At 41.1% G+C, this 14,776-nt stretch overlaps 2 long non-coding RNA genes across 2 annotated transcripts; both read right to left on the bottom strand.

Moving 5' to 3' along the window:
- Positions 1–3,577: 3,577 nt before the first annotated feature.
- LOC129538150 (uncharacterized) lies at positions 3,578–6,196 on the bottom strand. Its single transcript, XR_008682170.2, has 3 exons — positions 5,785–6,196; positions 4,618–4,735; positions 3,578–3,824 (listed from the first exon to the last, which is right to left on the bottom strand). It is a non-coding gene; the product is annotated as an uncharacterized LOC129538150 (long non-coding RNA).
- Positions 6,197–6,490: 294 nt separating this feature from the next.
- Positions 6,491–9,166, bottom strand: LOC129538149 (uncharacterized). The gene is made up of 3 exons (XR_016035421.1): positions 7,612–9,166; positions 7,077–7,424; positions 6,491–6,661 (listed from the first exon to the last, which is right to left on the bottom strand). It is a non-coding gene; the product is annotated as an uncharacterized LOC129538149 (long non-coding RNA).
- Between the last annotated feature and the right edge of the window lie 5,610 nt (positions 9,167–14,776).

Genomic DNA, 14,776 nt, shown 5'->3' with positions numbered 1-14,776 from the left:
TATCCATATAAAAGTCCAGCTTTCCAAATTAGTATGCTTTCTTTTTGGGAGGGTTGCATAGGAGCTGCTGCTGCTGCTGCTAAGTCGCTTCAGTCATGTCCGACTCTGTGCGACCCCATAGACGGCAGCCCACCAGGCTCCCCCATCCCTGGAATTCTCCAGGCAGGAACACTGGAGTGGGTTGCCATTTCCTTCTCCAATGCATGAAAGTGAGAAGGGAAAGTGAAGGCGCTCAGTTGTGTCCGACCCTTAGCGACCCCATGGACTGCAGCCCACCAGGCTCCTCTGTCCGTGGGATTCTCCAGGCAGGAGGACTGGAGTGGGTGCCAGTGCCTTCTCCGGCATAAGAGCCGTGCAGTGGTAAAGAATACGCCTGCCTGTGCAGGGGATGTAAGAGATGAGAGTTCGATCCCTGGGTCGGGAAGATTTGGTGGAGCAGGGAATGGCAGCCCACTCCAGTACCCTTGCCTGGAGAATCCCATGGACAGAGGAGCCTAGCAGGCTGCAGTCCACGGTGTAGCAGAGAGTCAGACAAAGCCGAGTGACTGACCACATACACATGAACTTACATGACTCAATAACAGAGAAAACCGAGCTGGTCAGCTACTGACACATGGACCCCAGCATTTAGAAATTACCACTAGATCACCATTTTGGCTCAAGAAGAACATCTGACCACACCCATCTGTCCATGGGATTTCCTAGGTGAGAGCGCTGGAGTGGGTTGCCATTCCCTCCTCCAGGGGATTTTCCCCACCCAGGGATGGGACCCACGTTTCTTGTGTCTCCTGCATTGAGAGGCAGATTCTTCACCACTAGCGCCACCTGGGACGTCCTGTAGCCATCTGTATACCGCTGCTGTAGACTTCCTTCCCATCCATCCATCCTTCCTTTCCATAGCCAGTTTTTGGGGGTGGGGGAGGGGAGAAATCATCATGGATTCGTTGCTGCCTTCATTTGGGATATATTCTTTGATATTCTCTTCTTTCTTTCTTCTTTTTTTTGGTGTGTGTGTTCATCAGTCGCTCAATCGTGTCCGACTCGTCAAGACCCCATGGATGTAGTCCACCAGGCTCCTCTGTCTATGGGATTCTCCAGGCAAGAATACTGGAGTGGGTAGCCATTCCCTTCTCCAGGGGTTCTTCCTGTGCAGGGATCAAACCTAGGTCTCCTGCATTGCAGGTGGATTCTTTACCATTCCCTGAGCCACCAGGGAAGCCCTAATTTTTTTAATTAAACTTTTTGTTTTGTATTGGAATATAGCTGATTAACAGCATTGTGATAGCTTCAAGTGGACAACCAAGGGACTTAGCCGTACACACACGTGTCCATTCTCCCCTAACCTCTCCTTCCATCCAAGGTGCCACATAACATTGAGCAGAGTTCCCTGTGCTGTACAGTAGGAATATCCTTTTAAAACAAAGTTGTTGTTTTTTTTAAATCAACTTCTAAGTTTACTTTTCACACTTTTAAAATTTCCTCTTACAGAGCACACAGTTAATGAAAGTTAAAATCTAATGGGGCTATTTGCAACCAATTTATTAGAACATAAAAACTAAATAAGCTCGTTGAAAGTGTTCTAAGGAGAGAGTGATGGAGTCAGGTCTGATAATAGGCTTTTCTGTGAATAAATGAAATAGTTGTAAAATCATGCTTGAGTGTATATTAGTGTATAGGTAACCATATTGATTCCTGGGGCGTGCACAATGTGTTGTCTTAAAAGTATTGAAAAATATTGTAAATGAAATTCTATTTTAATATATATTTTGTGGTTATTGAAAATTTAATTGTTATGTTTGAATGAGGGGAGTGTTTAGCTTTAGCTTACAGTAAAGGGACTTCTCAGGTGGCCCAGTGGTAAAGAATCTGCCTGCCAGTGTAGGAGACATAAGAGCCACAGTTCAATCCCTGGGTCGGGAAGATCCCCTGGAGAAGGAAATGGCAACCCACTCCAGTATTCTTGCCTGGAGAATCCCATGGACAGAGGAGCCTGAAAGGCTACAGTCCACAGGGTCACCGAGTCAGACACGATGAGCCTCTGAGCACACACACACACAAATTGCTATTCACTGGGTCACTAAAATAAATCATTGATTTTTGTTGATTGTCACACTCTACAGACAACGCAGTTTTCCAAAAACTTGCTGGTGTGCTTGTTTACAAACGAAACACTCTTGAAAACATCCTTCTTGTGCTCTGATTACTTGCAATGATGGTTGCCAGACTTTAGTCTTTTCAAGAGTACATATGAAGGAAATCCATATTCCTGTAAGAACATTGTGTTGAAAAGACACAAGATCGGTGTTTTTAAACTCATATGCAATTTGAAGAAAGAAGGTAGTAGTCCCTAAGTTAGTATTTTCTATATTGAAAACTATGATGATAAGAATATTAATTATAGTAATACCTCTAGATCAGCCTTCAGAGATCATCAGCTGAAAGTGACTGCAAAAACAGACAGCAGAAATCGTATAATTAAGCCATGTTGGGTGTCAGAACGGAAACTACCCAGTTCATGGAGAACTAAGTAACGATTCATATTTTATATCATAATCATTCAAAGGACATGACTTCCAGGGCACTTAAATCCATGCAGGGGTTTTAAAAACTGACTATAACAATTTTATTTCTGGTAGATCAAATTGGTAAAAGATCCAATAAAGTATAGTTTGACCAAAGAGATCATAGAAAAATAACTCTAGACGGAACTTTGTTCAACTCCTTATTCAGGGTTAAAAAGAGAATTAATTTGCCATGAATTTTTGAATGAATATTTAACCCCAGTGATCACTCAGATCCCTCTTTCAAATAAAAGATTTCAAAGTCAAATATAATGGATTCAGGGGAATCCTATATTAAGGTAATTCATATAATCATTTTCATTTCATTAGAGTAGATTCTGGAACTCAAAATTTCATTAAGATGGAATGAGTTCACTTTATTTCTTTTTAATATTTGATGAATTTTCCTCCTAGATTTCCTCATGACATGCAGTCACTTATTGTATTTAAAATCTCATCATCTTTCTCTTTGATTTTTTCCCTCTGTTATATTTATCTGCAACTGACTCCTAGTGGCAGTTATTAAAAATCTACCCACCTATATTACACAATATGAACAGCAAATTTTTCTATATGGAAGTATAGCCATTAATCCTACTATGTAATTGTGTTCTAAAAAATATATATTGTCTGCCTATCAGAAACAAGCTCACTGAAAATCAGTATTTTTAGGAAGATTTTCACGTGTTAGAATCTGATTTACAGGGTCTTCCTATGGGTTTAGCATTTCATGTTGTCAATAATGGAAAAAAAAAAAAAGAAAGAAACCAGGGTAGGGGATTCATGATGAAATGGGCAGCAGTTTCTCTTCCTTTTAAAGAAAATATTGAATTGAGCAGAAGTCCAAAACCCTTATGTCTTCGATATTGAGCTATTGATATTAAAGGAAATTCAACTCTTACCCAACAGGTTAAATTAGACTTGTAAGGACATTCTGTGGTCTCAGGGAGAAGAGATAAAACCTCAAGTAATTCCTAGAAATGTTGAGGAGGAATAAGTTTTCAGGTAACTTTGCACTTCAGTTCCTAGAGGAAATGTACCAGAATTTGCAAAATAATCAAATTTATTCAATTATTTGTAGTTTTGGACTTTTCAATCGCTACACACTGTTAAATGCAACATTTAATGATCAATAATGAGATCAAATTAAAGATTGGTTGGATTGAAGCAACCCAAAGGTAAATAATTACCTGGTGGTTTCACAGACTCTCAGATCTCTTTATAGCAGGGGTCCCCAACGTCCAGGCCACAGACTGGTACTGCCTGTCAGATCAGAAGCGGCTTTAGATTAGAAATCAATCCCCATCCTTGAAAAAAACATCTTTCATGAAACCAGTCCCCCTTGCAAAAAATGCTGGGGACCACTGCTTTATAGAACAGCGCACTTGTAAAAGTCTAGCTATAGATTTGCAAACATCAAGACAATTAGCAATGTTGAAAAATAGGTCAAAAAGTATTCAATCTCTGTGGAATCAGTTTTGTTTTTTAAAAGATTCTGTTTTGGCTTTTATTTTTTTTAATTTGGACCTTTTTTTTTTTTTTTTAACAGTCTTTACGGAATTTCTTACTCTATGGTTTCTGCTTTATGGTTTGTCTGTGGTTTTCTTTGGCCATGAACCATGTGGGATCTTAGCTTCCTGACCAGGGACAGAACCTCACCTGCTGCACTGAGAGGCCTTGAAGTCTTAACCACTGGACCATCAGGGAAGTCCCTCTGTGGAGTCAGTTTTGACATTCATTGCTTTTAAGGCTTGATATTAACCTTAATTCTATTTTACAAATCCACTTAGCCACTTAATTGTAATATGTAACTTAATTTGATCAAGATATATCAATGATAATTAGTTTGAACAGAAAATATGTGATGGTTGAATACATATTTCACAATCATTAGATAGTTAATCTGAAAATAAATCTATGAATATTTCATCTTCACTTTAACAAGAAGGCCTCAACAGTCAAACAAATCCTTCAATTACATTTATTCAGCCTAGAATCAGAGGGGCAGGAATAGCATATCTGTCTTTCTGACTCAGCTTGGTCTTATGCTCCGTACCTTTAGCCCGGGCCAGCAGTCAGCAGACTTTTCCCACTCAAGGGCCAAATAGTGAACAGTTTCGGTTTTGTGGGCCACAGATGGTTCCTGTCTCATCCACCCAGCTCTGCATTACAGCCTGAAAGCAATCAGAGACACCATGTAAGCAAATAAGCATGGCTCTGTTTCAATAAAACATTATAAATCCGGAAATTGGAATTTTATAAAATATGCAAGTGTCAGACTTCCCAAGTGGTACAGTAGATGGGAATCTGCCTGCCAATGCAGGGACACAGGTTCAATCCCTGCTCCGGGAAGTTCCACTTAATTGACTCAGAGCAATCAAGCCTGTGCGCCACAACTCCTGAGCCTGTGCTCTGGAGCCTGGGAGCCACAACTGCTGGAGCCCCCAGCTGAGAACCTGTGCTCTGCGACAAAAGAAGCCACTGCAAAGAGAAGTCTGTTCTACGAAGAAGAGTAGCCCCTGCTTGCTGCGCCGAGAGGAAGCCTGTGTGCATTACCAGAGACCCGGCACACACGCACACAAATCAAGCGTCACAGACTCGTCTTTTCCCCTACTATTTAAGAGCATGAAAGTATTTTTAGCTCACAGGCTGTATCGACCATGAGCCACATCTTGTCTGGGGGCTCTGGTTTGCAGATCCCTGTTCTATGACCACAGAAAGGATGACCCTCTTGGTTTACAATATTAGACAGACCCAGGTCTCAGAGGAAAGCTTTATTTCCTATAGATCTTCTCCTAACAAACGTAAATCGCTGCTCTGGGTCATTTTCTTGCTGCAGATAATTTCCCATGAAAAATGTTCAAACTTATATAGTTTCTCATGAACAAAAGAAGGAGGATATGTTTGGGAGAAAACTCATTTCAGAGTTGGTCCTATCTGGTGCCAGGGAAGTCCCTCCATAAAAGAATTTTGGAAGAATTTTTTTTTCAAACAGCATTGTATTTATGGAGCTCCATCATTTATGAAACAGACTCCCGTTTCTTTAAGACTGTTCTCACAGAAAGCAGAAGAGCAGTCACTTGGACAGTGGACCTGTGTCTCTTGGGAACCCTAGGACTCTTCCTGCAGTGCCCACGGCTGGGGGATCGGTGGTGCCCACCCTCTGGGCTCTGTCTCCACCCTGGGCATCTGACCACAAGGACCACGTTCACATGATCCTGACCTCTTCGCCTTTGGCCCCTGGGGAGTCTGTTGACTTGGCTGTTGTTGTTAGAAGAATTGGTTTTTACAGAGAAAACTTCCAGTGATGTTATCTCTGTGTATGTTCTCCTGGGTTGCTACTTTTTTCCATTTTAATTCAGTTCATGGAGAACTTCTAAGACTGATATCTCTTTTGAATCAATCATATTCAAAAGTTCCCAAGACCAGCTCTTTGCGATCTCTGCGTATCTCAGTGTCTGAGCCAGGAAACACCATGGAGGTTTTCCTGGAGGAGTCGGTGTGCAGACCGCAGGGGAGAAGGAGGCAGCCCTGGCAGGGTAGCCCTCGAGCTCTTGCTGCAGGAACACAGGCCACCAGATGCACCCACAGCCAAGGGCAAAAGTGTGGCTTTGCCCATCAGCGTGATGACTGATGTCCTTGCTCTCCAGCTGATGGAAAATTCCTGGAGGAGAAAGAGAAGAGAAGAAAGGAAAGGAGCCAGGGGTCTGGTTATGAGACCTAGCTGAGAGAGAGGGAGAGGCTGACCCCCAGCCCTGCCCACTTTCTACTGGTCCCAGTAAATCCCTCACTGAAAGCTTGGTTTGCAACAGTACACGTGCTTATCTAAAGAAGCCTCCACCGCAGGGCTGGGGCAGAGGAAGTGGAGGCACCTGTCACACTTTGCACTCTTTGAAGCATTTGCTCTCATCTATAAAGGAAATAAACATGGCATCCTCTTCTCCCCAGAGGCTTCCCTGGTGGCACAGTGGTAAGGAACCCACCTGCCAATGCAGGAGATGTGAGTTGGATCCCTGGTCAGGAAGATCCCCTGGAGAAGGAAATGACAACCCACTCCAGCATTCTTGCCTTGGGAATCTCATGGACAGAGGAGACGCGGGCTACAGTATACGGGGTTGCAAAGAGTCAAACACGCTTAGAGACTAAACAACAACAAACTTTTCCCAAAATACTTTCCCCTTGTTAGAAAATCCTCTTCTTATATTTTGTAGAAAGAGGGCAGAGCATGATTGATGAAAGGTGATATTATCAGAAGTAGTTTTGTTTTTTTTTTAAGTCACTGCTAAGACTTTTATCTGACCATAATTCTTTCTGAAGCCAAGTTCCTTGGCTATTCAAACCATCTTCTTGCCTAGCAAATTAAGTTTGGGACAAAGCAGTTATTTTTCTAGTACTTTCAGGCAGAATCAAACCATCACAAACCAATCACCAAAGGCTGCTCCCTACAGTCCAATAGTAGAGACGATTTTCCCATGATACAGTGAAGCTTTTAGATGCTTCGGAAAGAAAACTCACCAGCAGGTACATCTCTCTGTCTAGAGATCCTTTCTAACCAGAAGGTTGTTGAGATCATCTAACATGAGTGCAAACAGGTCCTCTAGGGAGAAGGTTTTTCGACCAGAAACTTTAGTTATGAGGGTTGCCATTGTTGTTCCTTGCAAGGAAGAGAATAAAAGAGTAATCACAGGAGGTCCTGTGTAAATTTATGCTGTTTTTACTGGCGCTTAACCCTTTTCCTTCCAGGAATTGTTAGGCTTCTTAGCAGTCATAGATCAGTCCCTGGGTATGTTCTCACCCAGGGTGACTGGTTGACGGTAAGATCCCTCCGTTGTCCAACAGAATAGAAGTCGTGTAACTGACTCCCTGGAAATTACGTAAGAGAAATAAATACCTTAGTATTTGCACAGAAAGGAAATTATGCCATTCACTTCAAGCATGAACTCAGAGTCTCTCAAAATCAAGCCTGTGAGAAAAAATCTTTCTTGGTTTTAGAGGGTCTTCAGAGGAGTTAGGGGTGAATTCTTGGGTTGGAGAGACCTCCAGTTCTTACGTGGCTTCAAACTGGCTGCAGGTCAGGCAGCTCCAGATGGAGACGGGGAAGCGGGTTCAGGAGACCCGAGAAAGGACAGAGCGTCTGTCAGGGCCTAGAGTTCTTTCTTTCTGTTTGTGGTTTGACGTCATGGCCTGTAAGTCAATTCACAGAGAAGCCTTTCCCTAATGGAGGAATGATTTCAGAAATGGTTTTTCTTTGTGGACTGGGCTGTCTTACCTGCAGAAGACGGTTGATTTTTTAGGTGATCGAGCATGTTGATGCTTTGGCAGCATGTTACCTTGTAGATTATGCTCTGCGAGGTGGCCTGTGGAGTTGGAACTGTGCAGAGATGAACCACATACTTCATTAGGACAGTCAGACAATGATGAGCGCTGTGCCTTGATTACTGATGGGTCCCTGCCTCCCAGCTCCCTTTTTCGGTAGGATTTGAATGTACAGACCATGGAGACAAAAAAGTGAATCAGGACAAGCAATGCAGGAGGAAAGAAGGCAGAACATAGAAAGGGGTAAACTAACTTCTGTGCTTAATTCACTTAGGGGAGAGCGCTGATTCATTCTGAGCCCAGGATTAAAGAGGCTTGCATAAATTTCAATTATACTGCTTGGATCTTAAAACTGTGGACATGGTATTGGTGACTAAGTCTTCTGTGCTAAATGATGCTTTGACTGGGCAAATGTTCAGATCACTTCTGCAAGAAAATGCAAATAGCCTTTTCATGTTTGTCTTCTCCTCTCAGAAAACTGCTTGAGATATGTATAGTCAGCTAGTGTCCTGTGGAAATACTGAAGCTGGTGGGCCTCAGAGCTGTATAGATCGCTGCTGGAAATTACTGAGAGAGTTGCTGCTTTCTGCTTTGAAGTTTTCATGTTTTAATGCCTAAGAAGTATGGGTGCAATGGTGAGTAGGTGCTTTCTTAAAATTGCAAACCGTAAAACATAGCTGAACTCTGAACACCGTGAAACAAGAACCATGACAGCAAGTCTCTGAGAAACAGAGCCTCAATGCTGACTACAGCTCTTCTGTCAGAATGAAGCAACTCCAAGTCAAAATTGAGCTGTCTCCAGCCTCTAAGGGGTTTTTTGGCTGTGTCATCATTCGGTCACCAGAGGCAACCCTGTGTGTGTGTGTGTGTGTGAGAGAGAGTCTGCATTGCTTCCTGCCAATTCATTTATTAAGTCTATTCCTTCCGCACTGAGGAGGCACTGCATTTTTATATAAGATAATAGACATTAAGAGCAATAGCACTGGGGCTTGCCCTCTCCTCCATGTGGGAAATATATTATTGTTTTTCAAGGAGTTTCCTTTTAGAAGCATGACTGCATGTGTTAGCTCGGATGAGAGGTTTCATCTCAGTAAACAGGGCAGCTAGATCTCCTAACTGATTTTTTTTTCCCCAAGTTGACTTACCAGGTACACTGTGAGTCTTCACATATTTCAGTTTTCATGCAGGGAAATGACAATCAGGTTACAAAAGAGCTTTATTTATAATGTATAACTGACAAGTTCCTGCCTGGCTAAAACTTGGTGACTCAGTTATGCAAGCCCTGTAAAAGAATAGATTTGGGTATAAATACAAGTTTTGAAATGAGATCTTCTTTGCTGAAAAGAAGATCAGAAGCTGAAACCTGGTGACAGAATGTAAGCCTGTTGTAAATTCAGAGGCCTTCTTTTGCTAACCATAGAAGCCATTTTCTAAAATGCTTGTTCACAGTGATAATTCATTTGAATTTCTTTAACATTTGAAAATTCACATGCAGGAGAAGCAATGTCTGGATTTGGTCCTAATTAGTACATTAAAACATCTAAGCAAACACCTATCCAATGAGTAATGCCATAACTTGGGTTTTCTTTAATCATATACTGTACTATAATAATTTTTCTTTAATCATATAATGCTATTAATGTTATTTTTCACTTACAACTTGGCACTCATGTTATTGGCAATAGTAGGATACAAGCATTTTAGCTTTGCATAGTCATGATACACGTTTTATTTCTTTGCAACTGACACACAGGGGCCACAGCTATTAAAACAAAACTTTATCAAAAGCCTGGAGCCAAGTATCGTTTGAGGTTGTAGGCCTGCAGCACAGAAACTGGTCAATGAAGAAGGATTGAACTGAATCTTCAGACACTATCAAATTTATTTTTAAAATGGAAAAAGAAAAAATCCTCGCACAGCAGGAAAAGTGGGCCAAACGTTTGGAATTAGGTTCTGTATAAGGATAAAAAGGCCAAACTTTATATACTACAGTCAGGGTAGAAATTTGGAGGGAATTAGTAAGTGCCTGTGAAAAATACAGGTCCTATTATAGGATCTCTCAATTTTTCTGAGGAGAGATGCTATAAAAAGTTATATTCTGCAGAAAGTGGAGGAGGAGGTCCTGGATTTGAAATCAGCAGGTCAGAAGCCATTCTGGCAGGTTCCACTCACACAGTGAGCTCTCTTGAAACGGGATTTCTATACCTCTGTTCTTAATGAATTAAAACTGGGACTTGGTAAATCATATTAAAAAGAAAAAAGGAACAAAAGATCCCATGGTAGGACCGTAGCCAGCAGCAGCGGAGGAAGAAAGGACGGATGAAGGTTCCAACAGGCCCGCTCACGCCTCTTATCTGTTCGCGCACTCATCTGTCTACAGAATAAAGTGTCCACTCGTCCTACTTGCCTTAAGGGTCTGAAATCTGGCTCAGACGTAATGTTCAATTCTCATATCCCTTTATTCACGAATTTATACAAATGCTGACCACCAACTGGAAAAATCCATGTTACTCACTTATCGAATGTCAATTTCTATTTCCAGATATAGCTGTAACATTCTCCTGAATGCATCAGACACTTACCTCTTTATGATTTTAGCACATAATCAGGCACTGCCATTGACTGCTATGTTATTTAAAGGCTTCTTATGTAAAAGTGGGGCTTCCCAAGTATCTCTTTTAAATATCTTATTCCTCAAACTAAGTTATTTTCTCATCTTGTGGCAGCAGTGGTAGCATAAACTGCCACGATCTCAGTGATTGCCGCAGGCCGGGCATTTCGTGTGTGTTATTTCTAATCCCTGTAACAGTCACTCACAGCTAGCTAGATCAACGCTGCAGATCGTATCAGGCTGACTGAAAGCCCAGACTCTCCCCACTGGGCAATGCTATCACCATTGTCAAGGCCATAACTTAGAACATCCTTGAAATTCAATGCAGTGGGATTTGATTTGAAATAACTGCAATTAAAAAAAAAAAGAGTTGTAAAAGATCATAAACTTTAACCTAGTAATTCCACATTTGGACACATATTCTAAGAAAACAGTAAGAGATGAAGATGAACGTTAGTCTGCAAAGACAGTTAATACATCCTTGTGAGCATAAAACAAAAATGAATATAGGACTATAAGAGTAGGTGACTCATCAAACTATGGTTCATACACATTAAGGAAATAAAATATATACAGACATTAAAATATATTCTCTCAAATGGTCTTTGATTGTATGACAAATGTGTGCATGCTTAGTTGTGTCTGACTCTTTGCAACTCTGTGAATTATAGCCCACCAGGTTCTTCTCTCTGTCCATGGGATTCCTCAGGAAAGAATACTGGAGTGGGCTGCCATTTCCTTCCTCAGGGATCTTCCCGATTCAGGGACTGAACCCGTGTCTTCAGCGTCTCTTGCCCTGGCAGATGGGTTCCTTACCACTGTGCTGCCTGGGAAGCTCTGGGATATGACAAATGCTTGCATATAAAAAGTATGGCACTCATTTTTCAAAAAGTATGGTACAGTCGATTTAAAATTATGAAAAATAAATAAAGATAAAAAATTAGAAAGAGAACTGTAAGACAAAGTGTGAGAAGTGACCAAAGTATTTATAATGGTGGGAATGTGGACTTATTTTATGGTCCTACATTCTTCTGTATTTGTAATGCTTATATTGTACATTTCTCACAATGGGCATATATTACTCTGACAATTAAAACAAAAACACCTAAATACATATTACACTTAAAAACCCACACACATAAACTGTTAAAGCCCATAACCCCAAACCTCGATATTCAGGTAATGTATGTGCCCTTTCTTTCAAAAATATCATTAAAGTATTGTTGACATTGGGCTTCCCTTGTGGCTTAGCTGGTAAAGAATCCACCTGCAATATGGGAGACCTGGGTTTGATCCCTGGGTTGGGAAGATCCCCTGGAGAAGGGAAAGGCTACCCACCCCAGTATTCTGGCCTGGAGAATTCCATGTATAGTCCATGGGGTTGCAAAGAGCTGGAGATGACTGACTGTTTACATTACGCAAAATATGTTTCCCAATTTCTTTGTATCTTGTGGCACATTCCTTAAATGTCTACAATAGTGACGAGGTTTGATTGTCTGAAATTGCTGGTTTTGTTGTTAGTTCTGGAAAAAGCCAAGTTGCATGTGTCTTATGGCAGGGCTACCTGCTGAAGGCACCACCATCCATAAGAGAATGCACCAAAGCTGCAGGCTTTTCACCTTTAAAAAAAGCTAACATGCCACAGATAACACGCACACGAAATGATCATTGCAAGTGTTGTGTTAAGAGCCACCATCACGGAGAGGCCTGGCCCTCAGATGCGTATCGTAATTTCGGAGTGTAATTGTCTCACCCGCATGAGATAAATAAAGGCTTCCAGAAAATTTACTAAGTTATCACTCAGCAGCTCTGGAGGTGTGAGCCTCTTAAAGAATCGTCCACTTATTGTTGTTAGTTTTAACATATTTGATGAAAAACAAAGATCCTATAAATGGACAAAGTGAGCATGCAAACGAGTTCTCAGTAAGTAAGCGTATGATTTGCTTGTACAGAAGCATATAAACATATGCATAGTTGCAGGCAGACAGGTAATCTTGTTTTTCCAGAGTTCTTTCTCAACTATTCATAACACAGCAAATACAAGGTCTGAAGCATCTAAGTGCTCTGAGAAGCTAAAATAGATGCCATAAATCCATATCCCAAAGCTTTTTTATCCAAAAAGGAAACCAACCCAAACAAGGTAACTCCAAATTTAGCATATGCTCATACTATTTCAAAAATATACATCCACTTTAAGCCCTTTAAATCATATTTACTTTTACTATGCATATATTTTTAAACAACCTTGGTTACATAATTTCTCAGCCTAGTGCATATTAGAATCAACAAATTAGACAGAACACGGTGACAGCCTAGTAAATCCCAAGCACGTTGGCAGAAGCAAAAATGAGAAGTGAAGGCTCATTGATGGAGAAGAAGGAAAAACAAGCAGAACAGCTTAAATAAGCTCAGCCTAGGGTCATTTAATGTAGAAGACACTGTTCTTATTGTATTTTGATAGGCTCTCTATTGCAGGTAAAAATGAAGTGACTTATGTTTATTAGGATGAATCATTACTGAGTCATTATTCAAAAGTCATCTTATACTCAGAAATATTGTTACTTTCATTCTTTTCATCATTCAGCTGACATTTATTGAGCCTGATTTATTTGCTCAGCCATGTGCAAGGCAACAAGGATATAAAGATAAAAAATTGGCAGCGGACTTCAAAACACTCCCAATTGGTAGGTGGAAACAGATATAGGGGATATCTGTAACAGCCTGAGAGGAACAGAATATACGATACTGGAAGTATATACAGAATGCTCCAGCGGCCACCAGTTAAGAGTTTGAGGATGCACATGATAAGGGAAAAATCATTCCCAATCGAACTTCAATTATTTAGAAAAGCCATTCTGTGATATGCTGCAATCCCAGGCTGCCAGATAAACAAGGCGACATCACTGTGTGTTACAGGGATGACAAATGACAAATAAGGCTCGTGAACTAAATCCCAGTGCTTTAGAGGAAGTTATGCAGGCAGCAGCATGCAGGAAGGACATGCCTTTCTTAGAGGCAGCTTATAATTTACACACACAATTACACATACACAGATGGAGTTGAGCGCATAATGGGCATTTAGGATGCAATCCAAGTGGGGGGCAACCCCATCTCAACATCCTTGACACAACCGTGTGAGTATTAAGTCAAGTGTGTTAAGTCTTCCATTCTAAAGACTTCCCCACACGTTCCCATCCATTTCATTCCGCTCCTCAGAAGCCCTCCAGATGCTTCTTTCCTCACCAACCCATTTTAGCACTTAATCATAGGCTGCCTTATCTTGTCATTGAGTCATTTCACGTAGGCATTGTCTGTCTGCTCAGAGATCGTGGATCCTCGAAGGGGAGGAACTGTTCCTGTTCCAGAGCTCTTCTGTTTCCCACATCACTGAGCACATGGCTGAAGTACAAAGTAGCTACTCAACAAGCACCTTTATGGATTTTATTGTGAAGATGAAATCTTACCAATGTGGTAAGTGAAACTGCCAAAGCAATTTCCTCCCAGGTAAGATTACACTCAGTGTCTTAAAATATCCTAGCAGATGACTTGTTCTCACAGCAGCAGATTGCATACCTACCAGTCTATATTTCAAGTCAATATGACACAGTGGTAAAGAATTCACCTACCAATTCAGGTGATGCAAGAGACGCTGGTTTGATCCCTGGGACAATGCCCTGGAGAAGGAAATGGCAACCCACTCCAGTATTCTTGCCTGGAGAATCCCATGGACAGAGGAGCCTGGTGGACTACAGTCCATGGGGTTGCAAGAAATCAGACATGACTGAGTTACAGAGCCCCCCCCCCAACACATACACACACACATTTACTTATCTATTTATTATGACTACTAATTATTACTGCAAAGACTAATGAGTGATTATTGCTACCAGGAAGATGCAAACAACAGGAGCTGCTTTTCTCTTATCGTTATAAAATGGACTGCAGTGATGGTTAATGGACCCTTAAAAATAAAACTAATTGCTGGTGGTCTTTACTTAAACACAAAAGAAAGATTTGTGTTCCTGGCAGAACAATGTCCTTCTGCGTCACATGACCATTCATAATCTGACTGAAGATCTAGACTGTGACTAATATTTGGCTCTAATATTATAGGTGGTTACTGTGGAGGGAATCACTAAGGACATAATTGTCACTTCCTTGGAAAAATTTAATCCACAGATGGATCCCAACACCCAACTGCACTGATGTCCAACTGCATTGGAGATTTTTTTTTTTTTTGCTAAATAAGGACTGATTCAGCCAAAAAGATATACTCTGAGAGAAATCT

Source organism: Moschus berezovskii, chromosome 20, assembly GCF_049115385.1.
Source record: "Moschus berezovskii isolate FMDL1 chromosome 20, NW_MosBer_1.0, whole genome shotgun sequence".
In the NCBI taxonomy this organism is placed as follows: domain Eukaryota; kingdom Metazoa; phylum Chordata; class Mammalia; order Artiodactyla; family Moschidae; genus Moschus; species Moschus berezovskii.
Note: the sequence above shows the minus strand (reverse complement) of the source record. Positions and strands in the feature narration are given on the sequence as shown.